General features: G+C 38.4%; 1 long non-coding RNA gene across 1 annotated transcript; it reads left to right on the forward strand.

Moving 5' to 3' along the window:
• Positions 1–261: 261 nt before the first annotated feature.
• On the forward strand, positions 262–21449 carry LOC138064242 (uncharacterized). Its single transcript, XR_011137519.1, has 4 exons — positions 262–349; positions 1845–1970; positions 13166–13228; positions 21359–21449. It is a non-coding gene; the product is annotated as an uncharacterized lncRNA (long non-coding RNA).
• Positions 21450–21650: the final 201 nt, after the last annotated feature.

Genomic DNA, 21650 nt, shown 5'->3' on the forward strand with positions numbered 1-21650 from the left:
GGAGGGTAAATCGAGGAGGAATTTGGTCTAGAAGCTCCATGAAGCTCTAAACTATTATTTCCAAATGGCCTGAAGGTCATGAGAAATCATCCGCTTCTAAGGCTTAGTGGGACAGCACAGTGATTTAGCACATCAGAACCCTGAGTTTGGGAATTTGCTTCTAAGTCAAATGGGAGTAGGAGAGAAAGAGTGTTTTCATCCTCAGGCGGGGGAGAGACAAGCTCTGACATGTACTGTTTTAATTTTGCATTTGGAGGAGCTGTTTGCAGTGTCTTTTGATAATCCTGGGAGAAGCCAGTTGTCCTACAGAAGCCTGCAGAGGAGCTGTGCAAGCATCTCCATTTGCAGGGTAAGAAGGGAATTTATGAGGAATTGGTGGGCTTCCTATATGCAGTCTTAATGCCTGCAGCCAAATAATTCTTCATGTTACATCTTTGGAAATTCGCACAACATAACTGAAAAGTGAATCTTTACTTTTGGGGGTTGTTATTTTAATGCTTGTCTGAGCCTTTTAAGTTATTCACAACTAAAAATCAGTCATTTTAAGATAATATTTCCAAAAAGTATATGATCTTGTTGCACTAGCAGAAGCCAGGCAGCATTTTGGACAGTTATGTCTGCATAGAGATTGCTCAGTGCAGTTCAAGCCTCCCTTGGTATGTCAAAGCTGATTCCATTGTTTCTGGCTGCAAAAAGATTGAGAGCTTCTCTTCCCACTGTCTGATACATAAGAACAGTGGGTCAGTCAATGAAAACGAAAGTTTACAAGTTCACTACCAATGAAAGAAAATATTATATCAAACTACATGATTTCAGACAGAGGAACTCACTGCCGCTATAGATGATCAAGGTCAAGAACTTCCCAAAATACAAAGAGAAAAGCCCTACCTTTTAAATGGGTAACAAGAACATTCAAATCTATAGTAGTTAAAGTAAAACAAATACGTACAGAAGGAGATACAAAACCTGAGGTTCCAGATCCTTACTCAATCTGAAAATAAACACGAGATACAGATAGATACTCTGCAGATTATGACACATCTTTACTGAGGATTCCTTGAACTTTTATTTGAAGTATCTGATTCTAGCTCCTACTGAGACAGATTAAAGAGCTGAACAGAATAGGTCTCATCCCTAAATGATACACCTATGTTTGTTTTGAACTAAGAGATTGCAAATTAATGACTTGTTTCAAACAATGTGTGGCCATGTGGCCAATGTGTAACATTTTCACTTCCACAGTGACACTTTGTTAAGCATGATTACCTTAGGATGTAAGGCACATGAACAAGTTACCACACGCACGGTAAGTTAGGGTGTGAATTTATAACAGTCAGCTACTGTGGTGGAACTGCCGCTGTGTGTGCATAATATAAGGGGTAAGCTACTTCAGATTACCTCACTGTTATCCCTGAGTAGAGGTGTGCACACAAGCTGTTATTGTGGAGTAGGTAACGCACTGCATTCACAGTTTCCCTTTACCCTATGTTCAGGGCCAAGACAAGGTTCTTCCAGCCTACTGAAGCGTTGGAGATGCAGACACCTACCACACTTTGCTTAAGGCTGCTGGCAGAGAGCAGGCTATGAATGGCCTGCTTTGATTCTTCCTGCTGAAGCACAAAGTAGATAGCCAGAGAAGTCAACCCATTGAACTGGGCAAACAAAGCCAAGGTAGCCTGAAATAATATTTTATCCAACTATGTGCCTACCCCTATGCAGGAGATAACGGAACACCTCTGCTTTAAGCCATCCTCATTCTGTGAAGTCTGTACTTCACAGTGGGTAGTCTGCTGGACTGTGAACAGGGCTGGCTAAAGTGCAGGTGCATTTCTGCTCTCTTATAGACTGCTGCCTCCCTCATCCTGTAGTTTTTTAGCTGTCTGCTGGTCCAGCTGATCTGCCCACTACAGCATTTCTTGAGTGCACAGTCTGATGTAGAAAAGACATACATAACTGCTGTTATGGAACAGGTGAGAGTATCTTTCTAATTTCTAATTTCCATGTTTGTACCAAGCGAAAAAGAAAAATAGAGAAATGATAACCACTAATCTTGACAACGCATTTTTCAGTATATCTCACTGTGCTGCTCAGATTTACCCCAACATAAGCAGCAGAAATACACATTTTAGGACACCAAATTCAACCTGCGTAGATGACTGTTACAGGGCACAAGGTTGTTGCTTATCCAGTTAGTTGTTACTGAGATTTTTGCCGTGATTGTGACAGGTGGGGTTGCACCTTTTATCAGTACACTGAACTAATGCTGTGTGCCAAATGCTGCAGTAAATCTTCGCCAAACCAAAACTTGTTCTAATATCCATAGGAGATGATGTCTCCCACTAGCTTTGTTTCTACAGTTTCATCCAGTAATCTGAAGTTTCATTAGTGTATTAGGACACAAATTAGTGGACTCAGTCTTCAGCATTGACTGATACAGCAGGGAAGTCACAGCTGGCCACATGATATTTTTCCCCTCCATTATCCTGGGGTTGCCCCCAAGGAAAGATAGGTATAACTGATATTTAAGTGATGCAGAGTAATTGTGCCCTCTGATTGAATGGAGATAGCTGAAAAATTTTACAAAGCACCTAAGGAACTTAAGCGCTTTATGATACTACCACATATATTTTTTCAGTGTTTTAAGCAGCCCTCCTCATTCCCAGCCCTTGTTCTTGTGCCGCCCACTGCATTGTGCTGGCACAGCTGTTTGTTTGGCTGTGGGCGGCCCAGGGGTGGGAAGAAGCAGCTGGAGGGGTGGGAGAGCTGCTTATACCGGCTTAAGCAGCTCTGCCATCAAATGTGTAACCATGGCCTAAGATCCCCTGAAGTTCCTTAGAAGGCTAAGCTGTCCGATTTTCAGATCTCATCTGAATTGCCCCAGTATTTTTTTGTACTTTAGGTAGGTGGTAACTGTAGTATTTCAGATGCCATTGTATGCTAATTGTTGGTAAATGTTGTCTTATTCATGGTGACTGCTCTGTATCAGTTTTCATTAGAAATGTAACATACACTGGAAGCATAGAAAAACAGCAACAGCAGCAATTATGCATGTGATCATCACAGAGAGTGTCAAAATCTTGCCTCAATAAAGCCTGAGTAGAGAGAAAGCAAATTCTTACACATGAATTTGATTTACTTTACTAAATGATGGCAATTATCAGTGGCATTAAAATATATTATTTTCATATTTTTCACATAATTCTGTGACAGTGAGGGTTCTGCATTAAAAACAACATCTTCTGTTAATCTTAAAGCCACTATCATACACTAGATAGTAACGTTCTGGAAAAATTCCAGAATATAGGACCCTTTCTCCCACGTTGTTAGAACATTTCCTGAGAAGTTTCCAAAGCCAGTCCTTATCATCTAAAGGAAAAGAAGAAATTAATTAATAAAAGTTCCTCTTAATATTTGATCCAGAGAAAGTGCTTAAGGGGCTTTTCAGAAGACAACGATTCTCATGCAGCTGATGATTCAATAGAATCAAAATACGCTTTTTTTTCTTTCTTTAAAAACATCTGGTAGAAAATCTGCTTTCATGATGCTGAAAGGCTCTCCTAAATCCCCCCAAATTCTTCCTAATAGCTCCTCTAAGTATCTGTGGAGTTTCAGTAACTCAGGGAATTTTTATATTATTAAATTGCAGAAATTTTCACATATTTAATTATTTCCTCAAAACTGGGCTGTATCTTAACAAGCATTTCAAAAACCACCTTTCAAGTTAGCCCCAAGGTCATCCTGCTATTTTGCAGTTTTTTCAGTAGAGTTCTTGATGACTTCTGGTAAAATTACATTATGTTAAAGGAGTCTTTTTGCCTTTGCAAATATCAGAAAAATGAAAGAAAAAGGCCTTACCCATCTTTTTAAAAAGTATAGAAAAGTCAGTGTTGGAATTTATATTTTTTACATACTTGACGATAATTTTGGTCGGATCAGAATATAGCCGCTGACTCGCCATTTTGAGTCAATGATGTGGACTACCTGCAGAGGTCTAAATGAGTTATCCAAGAATTCCCCAGGTTTCAGTTGTACTAGAGTTCAAGTGCATTTTTATCTTCTTCCTGGTTTCAGAGTACATCTGTACTATTTTTCAGACTTAGTCTAGGTCTATATTAGTCTGAGGTTTAAGCATACTCTTGATCCTTTGTGACGCCTGACCTTCAGCTCACTGCTATGCCTCTAGTCTTGAAAAAGCCAGGTGGCACCCTATGCAGAAAAACTCAGGTATAGGTGCAAAGTGGCTCACACTTGAACTCTGATTCTACAGTGAGTACTAGTGCATGATATGAACTACATGACTGTGTGACTTAAGCCCAAAGTCAAGCATGACTGTGCAAGGCAGGATAGTAACCAGACTGCAGCCCTCAGATTTCAGGCCTAGTGCTTCAACCCATCTTCAGGGAAATCCCGCACTTCTTTCTTTCGGTCGTGGTCAGAGTACTTGTACTTCAGCCAAACAGGTGCTTAATTTTTTTCCTTCTGCCATAATAATATACATAAGTCGGTCAAGAATTTCTTGCTTAGCAGTGGAATAAAGTTTATGGGGAAGAAAGACCTCCAAAAAAGATATTTTATATACATATTTATCTTATCCAAACCTCTTTCCTTTCTGACTGTAATCCATATGTTCCCTCATGTCTCAGTCCGGTTCCCTCAAACAAATACCTTCCTCCATGTGGATGCTCTTAATTTGAAGCCTGCCAAAGGTTATTTGATCTCTTGTTTTAGCCAGCCCTTTACTTTCTTGCTTCAAACCACTAGTAGGTTAGCCAAAGAGTCTTTAAAACTCGTTGTCCAGGTTTATCAGTCAGTGTTAATTGTGATGGCATAGACTTGCAACCACAGTTAGGGGGACATTAAATTAGAAATAATGATAATTTGGGACGAGAGTCCACTTGTATTAGAACAAAATGCAGATCAGGTCACAAGCCTATGAGCAGGATAGGTAGAGATATACATACATGATGGAGTTATAAGAGGGACAAGAAGGAGGATGAGGCAATCTACTCAATTTCTTGCAATTCTGTATAGCAAAAAGTATGGGGATTAACAGGAAGAGCTGATAGTCTTAGTACATGATCAAAATTATAACTTAATTGGTGTGACAGGCACTTATTTGAGTAATTTACATGACAAGAATATTAACATGGAAGGGTATAATTTGTGGAAGGAATATGGAAGGGTGGTGTTTTCTTGCATATCAAGAATATACAATTTTTCCTAATGTCCAGGTTGTGAAAGAAGATAGATGGGTTGTAAGTTCGTGACTGAATGTAACAGGAAAAAAATGAGGGTGCTGTGACAGTATAGGTTTTTGCAGGCCACTGAACCAGGAACATGAAAAGAGTGATGTTTTTGTAATTGGATAGAATCATGTGAAAGCTCCAGAGTTGGTGAAACGCAGGAATTTAACTGCTCAGGACATCTGTTAGATGACATCTAAACCGAGAAATAGGACACAAACCAGCAAATTCTAGGAGTGTGTTGGAAACAAATTCTTAGAACTTTGGAAAAAGAGGTGGCTCTTCTAGATTTGATTCAAGCCAACTGGATGGAACTAGTCGAGAAGGAAAAGGTGTAAAGCAGCTTGGGCATTAAATGTCAGAGTTCCTAATCTTTAAGCCAGGAAGGAAAAATAAAAGCCTCAAGAATTCGTTATTCAATAAATTCACAGAATTGTAAAGATAAATTTTCTGGGAAACAAATCTAAGAGATTCAGTAGATTTGATAGTTTCTTATAAAAATTATATTGAAGGGAGAAGCATAAATTCTTCTAATGCAGAAGCATGTTAAAAAAACAATGTAGCTAAATCATGAGCTTTTCAATGACTTAAAACACACAAAGGAAGAGTACAGGAAGTTGAAAACTTAGCCAGATTACAAAAATGAGTAGAAAAACGTGGGGAGAAATCAGAAAGATTGAGACAAAAAATGAAATACAACTAATAATAAATATTAAGGATAACAGGAAAGTATTCTAAAAATGTTTTAGCAAGAAGAAAACCATGGAAAGAGCTGGTCTATTTCTTGAAGAGAAAGATTCTGGTACTGAAAAGGCCAATGCTTTTTTGTTTCCATCTTAACACCACCAGCAAACCCATGATCAGACAAGAAAAATAATCAATATCAAAGATAAAGTGGTAAGAACTGAGATTAAAATTGGGAGAGAAAAAATCTTTGCTACTCGAATAGCATTAGATGTGTCCAAATGAGTCTAGTGAAATTCAGCCTGGGGTATTTTGAGATCCAGCAGCGGCAGCTGCAGAATTATTGCTGGTTATTTCTTAAAGAGCATGAAGGATGGCTGAGGTGCCAGAACACTGAAAAGGGGCAAACGTGTTACCTATATTTAAAAATGAGAGAAGACAAACTCTTAAAAGATCGGTCATCTTAATGTCAATCCTAGGCCAATTAATTAAACTATTTACATGCCTCTAAAAGACAACAAAGAGATAAGTAGTAGCCAACATGAGTTTGTCAAGAGCAAATCATGTCAAACCAATCTAATTTTCTTCCATGACAGAGTAACAGGCATTAAGAATAGGAGGAAGCAGTAGGCATCATGCATTTTGGACTTCAGTAGTTTTTTGGCACTGTATCATACAATACTCACATACAAGGTAGAGAAACACAGTTACATGAAACTACTATTATGTGGTAAACAGAAAATTTATTTTCAGACTGTAGGTATCAGAGGTTCATTTTCAAATTAGAAGTACATATCAAATGGGGTTTCACCTGGGTCTGTTCTGGTCCAATACTGTTTAACAATTTTATTAATGGCTTAGATAACAGAATAGAAAATATTCCTTAAATCTGAAGATAACAGCAAGTGTAGGGGGGCAGCAGTCATGTTCAAGGACAGGGTTAGAATTCAAGATTTCAAAATTAGAAAATCTGGAAAACAGGATGAAACTCAACAAGGACAGCTGCGAAGTTTCACATTTGGGTCATAGTAATCAGTTGCGCAAATACAGGATAGAAAGGACAGGCTTTATACTGCAGACAGAAATACTGGAGTTATAGTAGATCAAAGTTTAACACGGCTCAACATCAGGCTCTTACAAAAAAGACAGACATTATTCAGAGATGTATATTTTGGAGCATCATTTATAAGACTTGCAAAGTAATCCTTCTGCTTTACCAGTGCTGGTAAGGCCTCTGCTGGTACACTCTTTATAGGCGTTTGCTCACAATTCAAAAACTAATTAGAGAAAAGAGAAGAGCAATGAGAACAAGATCTAGAAAATATCATCTATAAGGAAAGAGTGAAGGAAATGGGGCTGCATAGTCTATATAGGAGAAAATTCAGAGAAGCATTATAAGAGGCTTAAGAAGCCTAAAAAGTAGCTGCAAAAGAAAGGCAATGCATTCTCTTCCACATTCACTGACAGATTAAACTGCATTCTGTTTAGAATTAGGAAAATCTTTCTAACGGCAAGGTTAATGAAACACTGGAATAGATAGCTTAAGACCAAACCTTCATCACTAGAGTTTCTGAGATGAGGTTAGAAAAACATCTGTGCAGAATGATGTCCCTAGAACTGAATCTGCACTGAAGCAGTGGCATGGACTAGAAGATAGATATTCCAGATATTTATTATGATTTGTCTGATTTAACAACTTTAAAGTACTGTGGGGGAGGTGGGGTTAGTTAAACCAATTTATCCTGAGCTGCCTGTTTTTTCAGTCATTTTCCTTTGGTTTGAACTAATTATAGTAATAAAATATTAGAATAACCAGATCAACATACAAGAGCTGCTGCAAAGCATCTCCAAATCTGTCACATTCCTATGAGTGATGCACGTTAAAATATAAGATGTTGTATACTCGTTTTGCCCCTTACATGGGTTCTGAGGTTTTAATAAATTTACAAATGCAGCACACATTTAATCTAGTTACATTAGTCTCATATGGGTGCTGCAGATCTCTACAGCTACTTCTCATTGACCGTGGTACATGTATTAATGAATAAAAAATTGATGAGCTATAGGTCTTCTTCCTTGCTTCCTTTCTCCCCTCTCATCAATGACTCAGCCAGTGAGCTAATAGAAATTTTACTGGGCAGCAGAAGCTTTCACAGAAGTAACTGCCGGCATGTTGCAGAGGCTAGAAACGTATGGATATGAAGTACTGAAGAACGTACCCAGGTGCTGAGAGCGGAACTCACTAAGGAACAAAAGCATGTTAGCTGTTAAGAAATTTAATTTTTAATATTCAGTATTTGTGATGCTTAACTCATGATCAGTGGGAGCCAGGATTAAAATACATTTGATCGTTAGTATCTGAAAAGAACATATGACTTGCGCCATAAACTAGAAATATTTTGTTGCCTTTCCTGAATCAGGTGGCAGCAAAAGCACAGAATCCTGCAGGGTGTGTCTGTGAAGGGAGAGGCAGATAGGGCGCTGGTAACTCTGACACAATCCAGTTTATTTGCCAAGAGCGTACACAAGATGAATGAAAAAAATACCACTTCTTCACTTTCTCTTTGCACTGCTTTACATGTACCCCTGATACTGTGCCTGATGCTTCCTTGCTCTTAGCTTCCCTGGGTTTTTTTGCCTACTGCATTCATTGACATTAAAACAAACATCAGAGAGATCTCTAATTCAATTAATGTCTAACCTGCATACCCCTCTGCATTATATATATAAGCCCCAACAGGCAACACAGCGTAGCCTTATTTCCTGTGTTCTCCTCCATAGTGGCCTTTATTGTTTAAATTACCTGGTTACACAAAGTCCTTAACAGTTTCTTTACATTTACACTGCTTTGAAGATGCCTGTTAAAGTGACCAATTTTAACTATGTTTAGACCAACCAATAACATAACGGACATGTCTAACAACTACTCAGGACACTGAGTAGAAAAATGTTGGGATTGTACAGGTTCAGGCAAGCGTACCTACACTGTTCACTCTGGGCCTGACCCAGAACTCCCTGAAGTCAATGGAAGTACTGCCACTGATGTCAGTGGGCTTTGGATCAGGACCAAGGCTACTCCAGTCTTTACTCAGATCTTACTCTGGCAGTTCTCCCATTGAAGTCAATGAGATTATTCCCTGGTATAATAGAGCTCACCGTCAGGAAGATTTTAATGATATTCAACCTACATTTTCCATGTCTTAATATCACCCCATTACTCCTAGTTATATCTCATTATCTTCTTCCTTTCAGGGACCCAATCCTAACCTCCTTAGTCAGGCAAAACTCCCACTGACTTCGATTATGGAAGCAGGATCTCACTGTGATCTTTACTATTTGGAGGCTGCTGTAATGCCCCCCCATGATGTCATCATACAGGCAAACCATGCATGGTGTTTTTGCTTGTGAAGACTGCAGTATTGAGCCTATGGCAGTACTGAAGAGGAGAGAAAAATGAAAAGATTTGTCAGTACAATTTCAAGACATACAGCAATATGAATTTTTAAGTAACATTTGATCTTATAAAAACACTTTATCATCTTTCCATCAGACGTACATCCTCACAGCTATATAAAAATCTGTAGTAAAATTATTGTAAGTAGTTTCTTTGATTAAGAACTCAACATTTGTGGTTTAGAATAGCTTTATAATTTGCCGTGGATAAGACAGATAACGTGATACCTCTTTCTCAACAATCATTTATTATGTATTATATGGCCTTTCTGGATGGTTGGATTGGAACATGTCCTAAATTACCAGAAGTTAACAATTTCTTATACAACCTAAAAAAGGTAATTTTCTATAAATGTGTATTAAAAGGTTGGATTTTATTTAGAGTTAAGACATCATATGTCTCTGATGGTCTTCATGCAAATAAGCTTTTGCACGCTCATAACTGTATTAGTTTAGAAGGTTAAGCTGAAGTAGTAGAATCTCATTAGTTTCTCCCCTCAGTGCGTGATGTGCCAGAGCTGTGCTTTTACAAAAGTATAGAGTCCCTTCCCCTCCATCCAGTCACTAAACAAAAGGCAAGCAAGACAGGAGACACTACCGAGGCAACCTGGTTAATGTGGTACCTGTGGCTAATGGGCTAAAACAATATAGCATGTCAGCATAATGCAACACCAAGCCCCAAATCCCCTGGACAAATATCATGGACAGCAGTAATTTTGCAGTTTTGAAAATCCGTGGAATAAGAGCCCTCTTTTCATTTGTGTTTTTACAGCAATGAGCATTGAGCGATTGGAATTTTATGGTAGTACAGCAGCACTAATGATAATAAATACTAATTAAAAGAAAGGGTATGTGGACATTATACAGTACATAACAAATACTCAGAAATATGTTCCCATGCCTGATTCTGTGTGCCCTTCCCTGCTCCGTTCTGGAGAAACAGTATGAATCCTTCCAGCGTGAATATATGGGACTTTCTAGTAAGGACATGATTTTACTCATTAGGGATATCAGCTATGCCCAACAGCTATGGCAAATCCCTTTTTCTGCATGCTAGATTTCCCTACTTTCTATCACATACTAATAATTAATCACTGGAGATTTACATGTGTATTCCCTTTGCTATCAGTCATTTCTTTTTTCTTAACTGCCCGGACATCATGTAGATTAAATATGTAAAACATTATTGCCTGCTCTGTGTTCCTCGCTGTTGTCCTTATTTGCTCCACCCACTTCAATAATACACTGATTTACAACAAATAGAGATACGGCTCTCAGACGATAGTCCAAACCTATTTCTCTAATAAGACAAATCCAAATACTCCAATGCCAGTGCAGTTAAGGAATTCTTCAGGAAAGTTACACTGAAATTCGGCATATTCAAGAGATGTTTACTCAGCCACTGAGTAAGTTTACTTCTTTATTCTAGTCCATCTCTCCTTTACAGGTATGAGGAAACACAAATAACTAAGATACAGAATATATGCTAAAGAATGACTTGAGGTGTGCATCTATCTCATCATTTTTAGTTCTGACTATTTTGCTTTTGAAGTGACTCTTCCAGTTCTCCTAATTTACCGTTCCTTTGTTTGCATGATGAAGCGTGCAAATTAGAATCCTTTTAGATTAAGCTAAACTGAAAGTTGCACCCTAAGAGCCCATCCAATTTGTTTCAATGGACCATTCAGTCGGTAGGACCAGACTAAGAGTTAGTCTGAGGTAAAGGCCCCAAAATATATAGTGTGGACATCCAGTCCTCAGCACCAGCTCTGTTGCTCTGTAGATCTGCTTTATTGCACTGCACTATTTGCTAATGGAGACATAGCTGAAGTTGCCTGTTTCGAAGAGAACAGTCCTGTAGTGTCCTCTCCATTATTTCTTTTCCACCTAGTCTCCTGGTATCTAACCTGATCCTTCTTTGACCACAGAGTGATGGTGCAGCTTTTTTAATAAACCAATTGGACAAAAAGTTGGTAGATAAGGCAAAAATGTGGGTTGCCAGAGTCCAGACACTGTCTAGCTTGTTTACAGAACCTCTCTAGAAAGAGAATGGGGATGAAATTCACGCCTCAAGATTGGATGTCCTGCATGAGAAGGGCAACGTTAGCTTGTTCAGAAACAGCGTCAGCTTGGATGTTGAGTCCTTTCTAACATTTAATTATAAGTAGTGAACTCAGTCATATTAATCCATTGTGTGTATATCTATTACTTATTGTAGCTACACTCTTTCATGTCATATATTTTAAAAGTCCAGTTAAATTCAGACATGTTTGAATACCATTTTCATCAGAAATTATATGGGTTTCATAGAAAGAGAGGTGTTGGAGTGGCAGCTTCTTTTATTTCCATTAACCTTCTTTTCCTCATTAATAACTGACCTGGAGCAGTAACAGCCACCCATGAATTCAAGCAAACAAAACAGTCTGCTTTTCTAGGCCCAGTGTTCTTTGCTGCATTGAGCCTTAACAGAGTAAGCAGCAACATGTCTGCTGGAAACTATTCACAACTCCACAGACAACAGCTTTTTACTGCATTTCTTCAGTTTCACCCACTTAGGCACTCCAGCCCTAATTCAATAACCTGGTCCACATACATACACTAAAAACTGTTAATATTCTGATCCTGGAAAATTAACAAAAAGCATTTTAAAAAAGCACAATAGAACACAGATGATAAGTGTGTGTGTTTAGCATAACAGATCCCAATATCATTATTTCCTGAATATTCTTTCCAATCCAGGCTGCTTTTGTACATCTCAACTGTGAGGATATATCTGATGAAACCAAAAAGCTACAGTGACGAAACAATGCACAAGGAATGTTTGTAATGTAATATGAAAGTAGTGTTTGGGATTTTAATACACTGTAATAGACAACACAGAATTTTTCAGTGAAAAGATAATTTGCTATTAAAATTGTGCAATATTTAATGTAATTCTGATAATGACAGTAAAATATGATTTCTGTAATGCAAGCTAATCATAAACTCTAATAATTTTTCACATTCAAATGAAGTATGTAATATATCTGAATACTGTAACTAGTACATATTTTTAAAAGAACTCGGCTATGGACTACTATTAAATATTATATTTCAAATATATAACAAAAACTAGTGAAGTCACAATATAAACATATTGAAATGCCATGTTGCATTTATTTGGAAAATAATGAATCCTGTGGGAGCAAGTCAAATTTTTTCTTCTAGACAGTTTTATTACAGATTTTTAAAGAGCTGAACCTTAGGAACTCTTTCCCCATGTTTAGCTGAAAACTGAAACTGCAATGGGTTTTGACCTTCCAAAGATAAACATTAATTCCCATGGATACTTAGTGTTCCCATTGCTTCTTGCGTTGTATCAGGCTTCTGAAACGAAGGGGGGTTAATCTGTTACGGATCTGTTCAGAGCGAAATTGCGCTAATGTTAAAAGCACTATTTTGTTTGTGGCATCCACCCATTTGCTGTTTGTGCAAAATGTAATGTGGCACCAGTCATGACATTTCTTAGAGGAATTTTCATACGTGAACTCGTTAGAATGAAAGGAGTGCTCCGAGTAATTTGTGCCAGTTAGTTCAGTCAGTTTTTAATATGGAATATTGTTGCCTTTTTTTTTTCCTGAGGGTGCTTTCCTCCTCTCCTGCACTGGAGAGTTGCACTCATACGCACCATGAGCAGAGCAGACTCCATTATGTGGCTTGTACGGTTTCGACAGTAGGCTGTGTAATCTGGGGCACCGCAAAGCATACTTTGATGTTTTTAACTTATGGTGCTTTTCTCTTTACAGCTAGCAAGTGGAGTGGTGCAGATAAGTCTGCACCACATCATGGGGATCTTTATGTAAACTGAGGTGAGTGTTAGATAGATTATGACTTGCATTGTGCCCCCTTTGATCTGTGCATATATTCCTATTTGATCCCTGCACAACACATTCAGCCATGTACTGAGCAATTCTTTTTCCTTTGTCTAAGGCTGCCAGATACTACATTGGACATTCTCTTATGTTTTTTCAAATATATGTTTAGAGTTGAAAATATATAATGTTCCCTTATGCTGCTATATTTCATTTGCAAAGATATGTTTTATATACTGTAAATTTTACTTCTTACCAAAAATATATTATCCTGGAAGCAAACTGAGTCAAATGTTCTCAGTGTGCCTGTAATTTCTTTGCAATTGTGTGAGGTGTGAAAATTCACTTGACTGTTCTTAGTGAAAGATCTGAAGGATGGAAGATAGAAATTGTTTTACTTCTGCCAAGCAAACAGGGAGAAGTATAGAATGTGTATATCATTTCTGGAGAGAAGATGGAGGACATGTAGTTCCAAAAGACATCCTCTGTCTCAAACAAAAATAAAGGGACATAGGACAAGTATTTTTATTTTTTCATCAAATATGTATATAGTAAAAGTTTATTAGAACAAAGGATAAGATAAATGGTCAAATGAGCTAAATTAAAGTTTTAGATGACAAAAATACACAGAATGCCCCAAGTACAAACTTCTCAAAACATGGGATTTCTGCACTTCATGATAGAAACCAGGAATGACCTTTTATGGAGTGGATGAAAGGTCTTTTTGGCTTTTTTTCAAGTGAATTTAAGGTAATTTTTACTCTTTATTTGAAAATGGTGTTCCATTCATAAAAGCAGGCATTAGATTTCATGATACTGAATTTAGTCATGAATTAACTGTGAAACTCACAAGAAAATATCTGAGTTGGCATTGGTGATTTGGTATTTTGTCTTCTCAGTCATTACCTGGGCATGGCACTAGGAGGCAATCTGCTATTAGAGGTGTCATCCTTCTGACATCAAAGTCTTTGAATATTGTGATTTTGAATATTGTGATCTTTCAGGCATCAACTTCCCCTGAGAAGGGGTTTCAGTAATTTTGTTTGTGTCAAATTCCAGCCTGAATTACTACAGTCACTTTAGTGTCTTCCAGATATGTTTAGAAAATGGCAGATCAGTGATTTTGAATACCTTCCTGGGACTCTGACCACTGATTTAGCCAATCATGACAATTTCTAATATACTAAACGTTATGAGTGAGGTTAGATGCTGGAATATTTAGACTGGAAGTCTTAACAGGGCTGCACTACCCACCCAGACTGCCTGTGTTGTCAAGACATATGTGTTTCCTGGTATGCCCAGCAGCACAACAGCTTAGATGATAACCTTAGCAGGGAAGATGCGTCTAGATGTATGTGTCTATGTACTGTGGACATATCTAGGGTAGAAAGCAGCTAAAGGGGGGTTGAGGTTGAAGATGAAGAGTTTAGATCCAGGTACCAACAGGGCAGTTAGACAGAACTTAGGCTCTTAATGGAAGTGAACATACAGGATAATACAAATGCTAATTACTCTGAAGAAAGAACATGGATGTTCTCAAACTGGGCACCAAAATGCGTATATTTTTTATTTCTCTTTGCCTCCGTTTGCATCCTTTCTATTTTCATAGGTGTTTTGAAAATTAATTTATTAATTCTTTCATGCCTTTGGATGTTATAATAATGAAAACCTAGGAGAAAGTTAATAGTTTTGTTTTCATAACAGGGTCTGAAAAGTGTACTGTACATCACTCTGTGGTCCTATATTGAAAAACGAGGGAGCGCATACATTTACTAGCTTAAAAATCTATTCTATGCACTAAATTAGCAGTATTATTTCTTTCAAAAAAGTAGCATAAAGTGTACTGAAAGGTCGCATCAGCCTGCATATGGCTAATAAACAGAGTTTCACATACAAGTTTCACAGGCTTATCATAGCTGTTGAACACTTGCTTTTGCAGCCTTACATAACTTTATTTTTATAGAAGTTCTTTTGTTGTTTGGGAGTAAATATATAATTATATATTCCATATATTTCATAACTCTGTACAGAATATTATTTAGACAGTTTTGAAAGATTCTGTGCTTGTCACAGAGAGACTCTGTAGCAGACCTGGAAACATGCTTTTAAAAATGTTTCCACAAGTGTTTACTAAGACAGAAAGTCGAATTTGATTTGGCTGCGTTCATGCTCTTTTTGTTTACTTTTTGTGAATATTTTAACTAATAGGTTTACTGTCAGGATTGTTTACAGAAACAGCACATTTTAAGCAAATACTACAGAAATGTCATGGAAAATATATTTTAGACTCACAAATGTAAATATTTGCACTATAAATCTAATTATAAGCTTTACTGTAATATAAGTTTTATTATATAATCATTAAATCACAGAATCACAGAATCACAGAATCACAGAATCGTTTAGGTTGGAAGGGACCTCTGGAGATCATCTCGTCCAACCTCCCTGCTCAAGCAGGGTCACCTAGAGCATATTGCCCAGGATCACATCCAGACGGGTTTTGAATATCTCCAGCGAAGGAGACTCCACCACCCCTCTGGGCAACCTGTTCCAATGCTCTGTCACCCTCACAGTGAAGAAGTTTTTTCTCAGGTTCAGATGGAACTTCCTGTGGTTCAGTTTCTGCCCATTGCCTCTTGTCCTGTTGCTGGGCACCACGGAGAAGAGGCTGGCCTCATCCTCTTGACACTCCCCCTTCAGATACTTGTACACGTTGATGAGATCCCCTCTCAATCTTCTCTTCTCCAGGCTGAACAGGCCCAGCTCTTGCAGTCTTTCTTCATAGGAGAGATGCTCCAGCCCTCTAATCATCTTGGTAGCCCTCCGCTGGACTCTCTCCAGGAGTGCCATGTCTCTCTTGTACTGGGGAGCCCAGAACTGGACACAGTACTCCAGGTGAGGCCTCACCAGGGCTGAATAGAGGGGCAGGATCACCTCCCTCGACCTGCTGGCAACACTCTGCCTAATGCACCCTAGGATCCCATTGGCCTTCTTGGCCACAAGGGCACACTGCTGGCTCATGTTTAACTTGTTGTCCACCAGCACTCCCAGGTCCTTCTCGGCAGAGCTACTTTCCAACAGGTCAGTCCCCAGCCTGTACTGGTGCATGGGATTATTCCTGCCTAGGTGCAGGACCTTGCACTTGCCTTTGTTGAACTTCATGAGGTTCCTCTCCGCCCACCTCTCCAGCCTGTCCAGGTCCCTCTGAATGGCAGCACAGTCTTCTGGTGTGTCAGCCACTCCCCCCAGTTTAGTATCATCAGCAAACTTGCTGAGGGTGCACTCTGCCCCTTCCTCCAGGTCATTGATGAATATATTGAACAAGACTGGGCCCAGGACTGACCCCTGGGGGACACCACTAGCCACAGGCCTCCAACTTGACTCTGCGCCATTCACCACAACCCTCTGAGCTCGGCCAGCCAGCCAGTTCTCAAGCCACCTCACCGTCCACTCATCTAGCCCACACTTCCTGAGCTTACCTAGGAGGATGTGATGGGAGACAGTGTCAAAAGCCTTGCTGAAGTCCAGAAAGACAACATCCACTGCTCTGCCCTCATCTACCCAGCCAGTCATTCTGTCATAGAAGGCTATCAGATTGGTCAAGCATGATTTCCCTTTGGTGAATCCATGCTGACTACTCCTGATCACCTTCTTGTCCTCCAGATGCTTAGTGATGACCTCCAGGATGAGCTGTTCCATCACCTTTCCCGGGATGGAGGTGAGGCTGACAGGCCTGTAGTTTCCTGGCTCCTCCTTCTTGCCCTTTTTGAAGACTGGCGTGACATTGGCTTTCTTCCAGTCCTCAGGCACCTCTCCTGATCTCCAGGACCTTTCAAAGATGATGGAGAGAGGCCTAGCGATAACATCCGCCAGCTCCCTCAGCACTCGTGGGTGCATCCCATCGGGGCCCATGGATTTGTGGATGTCAAGTTTGGACAAAAGATCTCTCACCCGATCCTCCTCCACCAAGGGAGAGTCTTCCTTTCTCCAGCCTTCCTCTCTTGTCTCCAAGGTCTGGAATTCCTCAGGACTGGCCTGATTTCCTGAAATCAGGAAATATGTATATGCACATACGGTTTTGCATTCAGTTAGGAACCACTAACTCCAGGGTTAAATAGCAGCTATGCAGAGGGCATTGAAGATCACCCCCTTGAAGCTCAAGAATTCTAGATATTAAGTACTTTCAACAGTATAATTTAAATCCTTGGACCTTTCCATTCCCTTAGATACTGCCCTTTGCATAAGCTGATCTTAAGCCTGTGTTTCAAGCATTAGGATGTGTTGTGATATTGTTAGGTAGATGAAAGGATGCTAGAAAATTAGACACTGCACAATTTTCAAAGAAAACAGAGAATCTTGAACCTGGATCATGACATATGTAGCAGAGAAAAAATTATAATAATTTGAGTTTTCCAATCTATTTAAATGTAATTGTTTACCTATAATTCCTCTTACAGATTTGAAATGTTACATAGAGCTTTGTCTTGTTTTTTAAAATATCTCACTTCACCTTTTAGAAAGGAAATAATAATCTTGTTTGTGTCTCTATAATATAAACATAATTAACATCAGCGGTATGTGGAATTAATGCTGCCTGTAAGGAAAGAGCTTCACAATTAAATCATGGATTTGCTGCTGTGCAGTTTGAGGACGTGAGCTTTGCTCACAAGACAATGGGTTTATACTCCATATTCCATAGATTTTCATTACATGTCTTGTGTCAGCAAAATTATATTAGGCAATCTCACAACTTGCATCAGCTCATATTAATATTATTTAAAGGACAAAATGGTCCTTGATATTATGCTTCTACTCATTATCAGAAATCATTATGCTCTAGAATGTTAATATTAAAGTTTATATATGATAACATTACTATTTGTTCTAATAATTTCCAATAAAAACAACTACTGTTTAGTGACTCATTTTATTTTCTTGTATTTCCTGGCAAGTATTCCACGTCTTTTTAAGGAATACCAGAGTAAGTTGGCTACAACTCAACTCAGAGGCTGATTCTATAGGTGCTGCTTGCTGAAGGCTTTCGTTTAAACCAGTGATCTGGACTGGCTGGGGTACCTTATATCAGCCTCTGAACTATGCCTTCTTGTATTGAGAAACTATAAATTAACATTAATAAGACTTGTAATATAATGGAAAACTGCTAATCATGAAATAAAAGAGGGTAAGGGAGAGAGAGAAAGGCTGGAAAAAGAAGTAGAATACAGTCAGTCCCTTCCTTAACATGCTGTATCAACTTCAACTCACAAAATGGCAGCTGCTTTGGCACACAACACCATCCTAGAAATGCATTACCTAGAAAACTATTAAGCATTAACTACATATGTAGAATATGCTACCATTTGTAGTTTTAATTTATTTTCATTTCAATGAATAATTATAAGGAATAACAAGCAAGTTCCGATTGCTTTTTGGCAAAATAAAAAATGCTTCAATTTCAAATTCAGCACCAAATTTACTGCTGTTGAACAGCCAAAGCACTCAGTGAGTATAATGCACAGGTATTGCCAGATCATTCCAAGCTGTATGATATTTGAAATGTTTCACATACAAGAATTGTGTTAGCCTGCTCACAAAACAGGAAATAATGGAAAATGTAGTAGTGTTGGTATATTTTGGGAAATATAGTAAGCTTTATTAATAGTTTAATTAAATAAAAATGTAAACCTCACAGTATAAAAGTATATTTCTTACTGCCATTATATCAAAGCTATTTTAACTAAAATTTGAATTTCAGATGTTTGCAAATTATTTTTGGCTGATTTAACATATTCGCTATTGGTTGTTGTGGTTTAGGACAGTAAGCATTTTCACTGTTATCTGTCTTCAGGAAACAAAACATTCACACCCAACACTGGGGACTGTGCTTGCTTTACCTATTTTATATATATGGCCGAGTCTTGAAGTTCAGATCTATTAGGAATGTGAAATCTTTTCATTCAGCTTTATATTTGTTTCAGCACTCTATTTTGTCTAGTCTTCAGATTATATTTCCACCTCAAAGGGACAAATTCTACACTTATTGAAATCCATCTAACCCTATTGACCTCAACCATAATCTTACTCTGATTTACAGCTTCATTAGGATTTTGGTGATGTAAATGAGAGTGGAATTTGGTCCTAAATCTTCACTCTAAATTAAAGAGTGTATTCACCTCTCAGTGCAGGATGTGGGAGTATGTGCCTCAAACAGAGAATACAGAGCTAAAACTTGGCAGGCAAGGTCTCAACTAGAGGGTGGATTTTTTTTTAATGTTGAGCTCACTTTTTTTCCTTAGATAAGCAGGCACACATTCCCATGTATCTTGTAAAATCAGTAACAGTTCTACACATGCATGTACAAGTGTAGTGCTGTTTTTACAAGATACATAACAATTCTTACTCACATATCTTTCTGATGAGAGAATCAAGTCATCAGTCTAAATATATTTGGTTTTACTTAAGTTGCAGGATTGCAGAAAGAATAGCTGTTTACCAGCTCTTGGTGCTTTCTTTGAGTACCTATAGTACAAAAATAGGTTCTCCTGCATCAAAGGTTCAGTTCTAAAAATCTCTAATTAGGCGAGTAGTGAACAAGAAAGTGCCCTTCTGAAGAAGTGTTTTTATTTTCTTTTTTGGTAAATTATAAATCTTAGGCTTAAGGCCTGATCTAAAGCTCACAGAAGTCAGAGGAAAAATTCCCATTAACTTCAGTGGCCTGGATCAGGTCCTGAAAAAGAAAATACCAGGTTATCACTTACTCACTATCTTCCATGAAGTTGGTCCAGAAAACCTCTACTGTTTCTAAAACACCGACCATATATTAAACAGTAATTCTGAAGAAAGTTAATATTTATATTATACAAATCCCATTATATTTATATGTATTTTATAGCAAAGAACATGTGAACTGGGAAGTACAATAAGGGACATATTTACTCTGCCCTTATGCTCTTTGTAGTTTGGATGTATGTGTAACTCACTGCAGAGACCCACATTACCTGAAATCATTCTGCTCTTACCCACAAAATTGTACCTATCATGAAAGAAGATATTTGGCAGAACTTGCTACAAAAGAACAATTTCCATATAGTCTTCTCTTAAAAAATGTAGACAAACAGAATGTCTGGAGATCAGAGTGACCCTGGGCAGCTAAGCCAAGAGTTCATTAAGCCATTCCCATCCCAATAACAATAAATTGTAAACAGTGTCACCTAAATTATACATCATTAATGGAGCATGGTGGTGTGGCCAGTACCAAATTTCGAGGATGCTTGACCAGGGATACAGATTCTGCTTCGGTCAAACAGTGACACAACTCCCAGCAAGATCAGGCTGCATGTCAGTCATGTGGACAGCTTCAAATACTTAGGCACAAGAGGAAGAAGTTAAGAATTTCTTGCTTATGTTAAATTAGGGCTGTTTGGTTTTTTGAGTTTATTTTAAAGTGTGTTCAAGCTTGATTACTTTTAGTAATAGGTGAAGTACTGCAGTGTCAAGGAGCCGAAGAATTTTTAAAGATCTTACATAACTCTAGTGATAATTTAAAGTATATTAATTGGCAGGTGCTTCTCACAAATGAGGAGGTGACTTTCTGAAAATAATCTGCCCCTGGAGTATAGCATGGCTTATTTTGTAGCTTTTATCAATGATAGAATTCAACACCTGTAAAAAAGAAGAAGGTAGCACTCATTTTAGAAAGAAGTAATCGAGAGGAAGCTTTCCTCCCCAAAATGAAGTGAAGAAGTGAATAGACCAGATCAGGAAGGGAACATGATCAAAACTAGGTGATTTTTCAAATTCTGCACAAGTGTTCAGCTTCCCCACCCCCACCCTACTCGCACAATAAATCTGCAGTAATTGCAAGTATTTGGGACCCGTTATCATTTCAATGTGATCACTCCATGGGTGGGGATTATTCACCCAAGTAAAGTTTGCAGGATCTGGTCAGTGTGTGCAGTATGACTGTTCTCCCAGCAAGACCATGGGTGGGCAGTGCCAAGCCCCATGGCCTGTGGTCCTTGCAGCTTAAAAAGACAGTTTTTGGAGAGATCAAAAGAAATCAAGTGTTTAATAATAGTGCTGTCAGTAACTGGTTTATATTCAGTTTCTCTTTTTTGCTTGAGACAGCTACCCTTAACAGCCAACAGAAAGAAACACTTGGATCGTGCTGCATACACGTAGCTGAAAAGGAAGAAGAATCTGATGCTGTATACCTCACCTTGAGGGTGACAGACAGGACATTTTACTATAAATGTTTATGCATTAATATGCAGAAACCTGTCTTGGTAGGGTTTTTCTAGATATCTTAATTCTGCTGATGCAAAGTGAGAGTGAAATTACAGGTGCCAGTTTGCAATGTAGAATGCTGATAAACAACTTACCATTTTGCAGTGGCTGGTCACATCTGGAGCCTTTTGGG

This window comes from Struthio camelus, chromosome W, assembly GCF_040807025.1.
Source record: "Struthio camelus isolate bStrCam1 chromosome W, bStrCam1.hap1, whole genome shotgun sequence".
In the NCBI taxonomy this organism is placed as follows: Eukaryota; Metazoa; Chordata; class Aves; order Struthioniformes; family Struthionidae; genus Struthio; species Struthio camelus.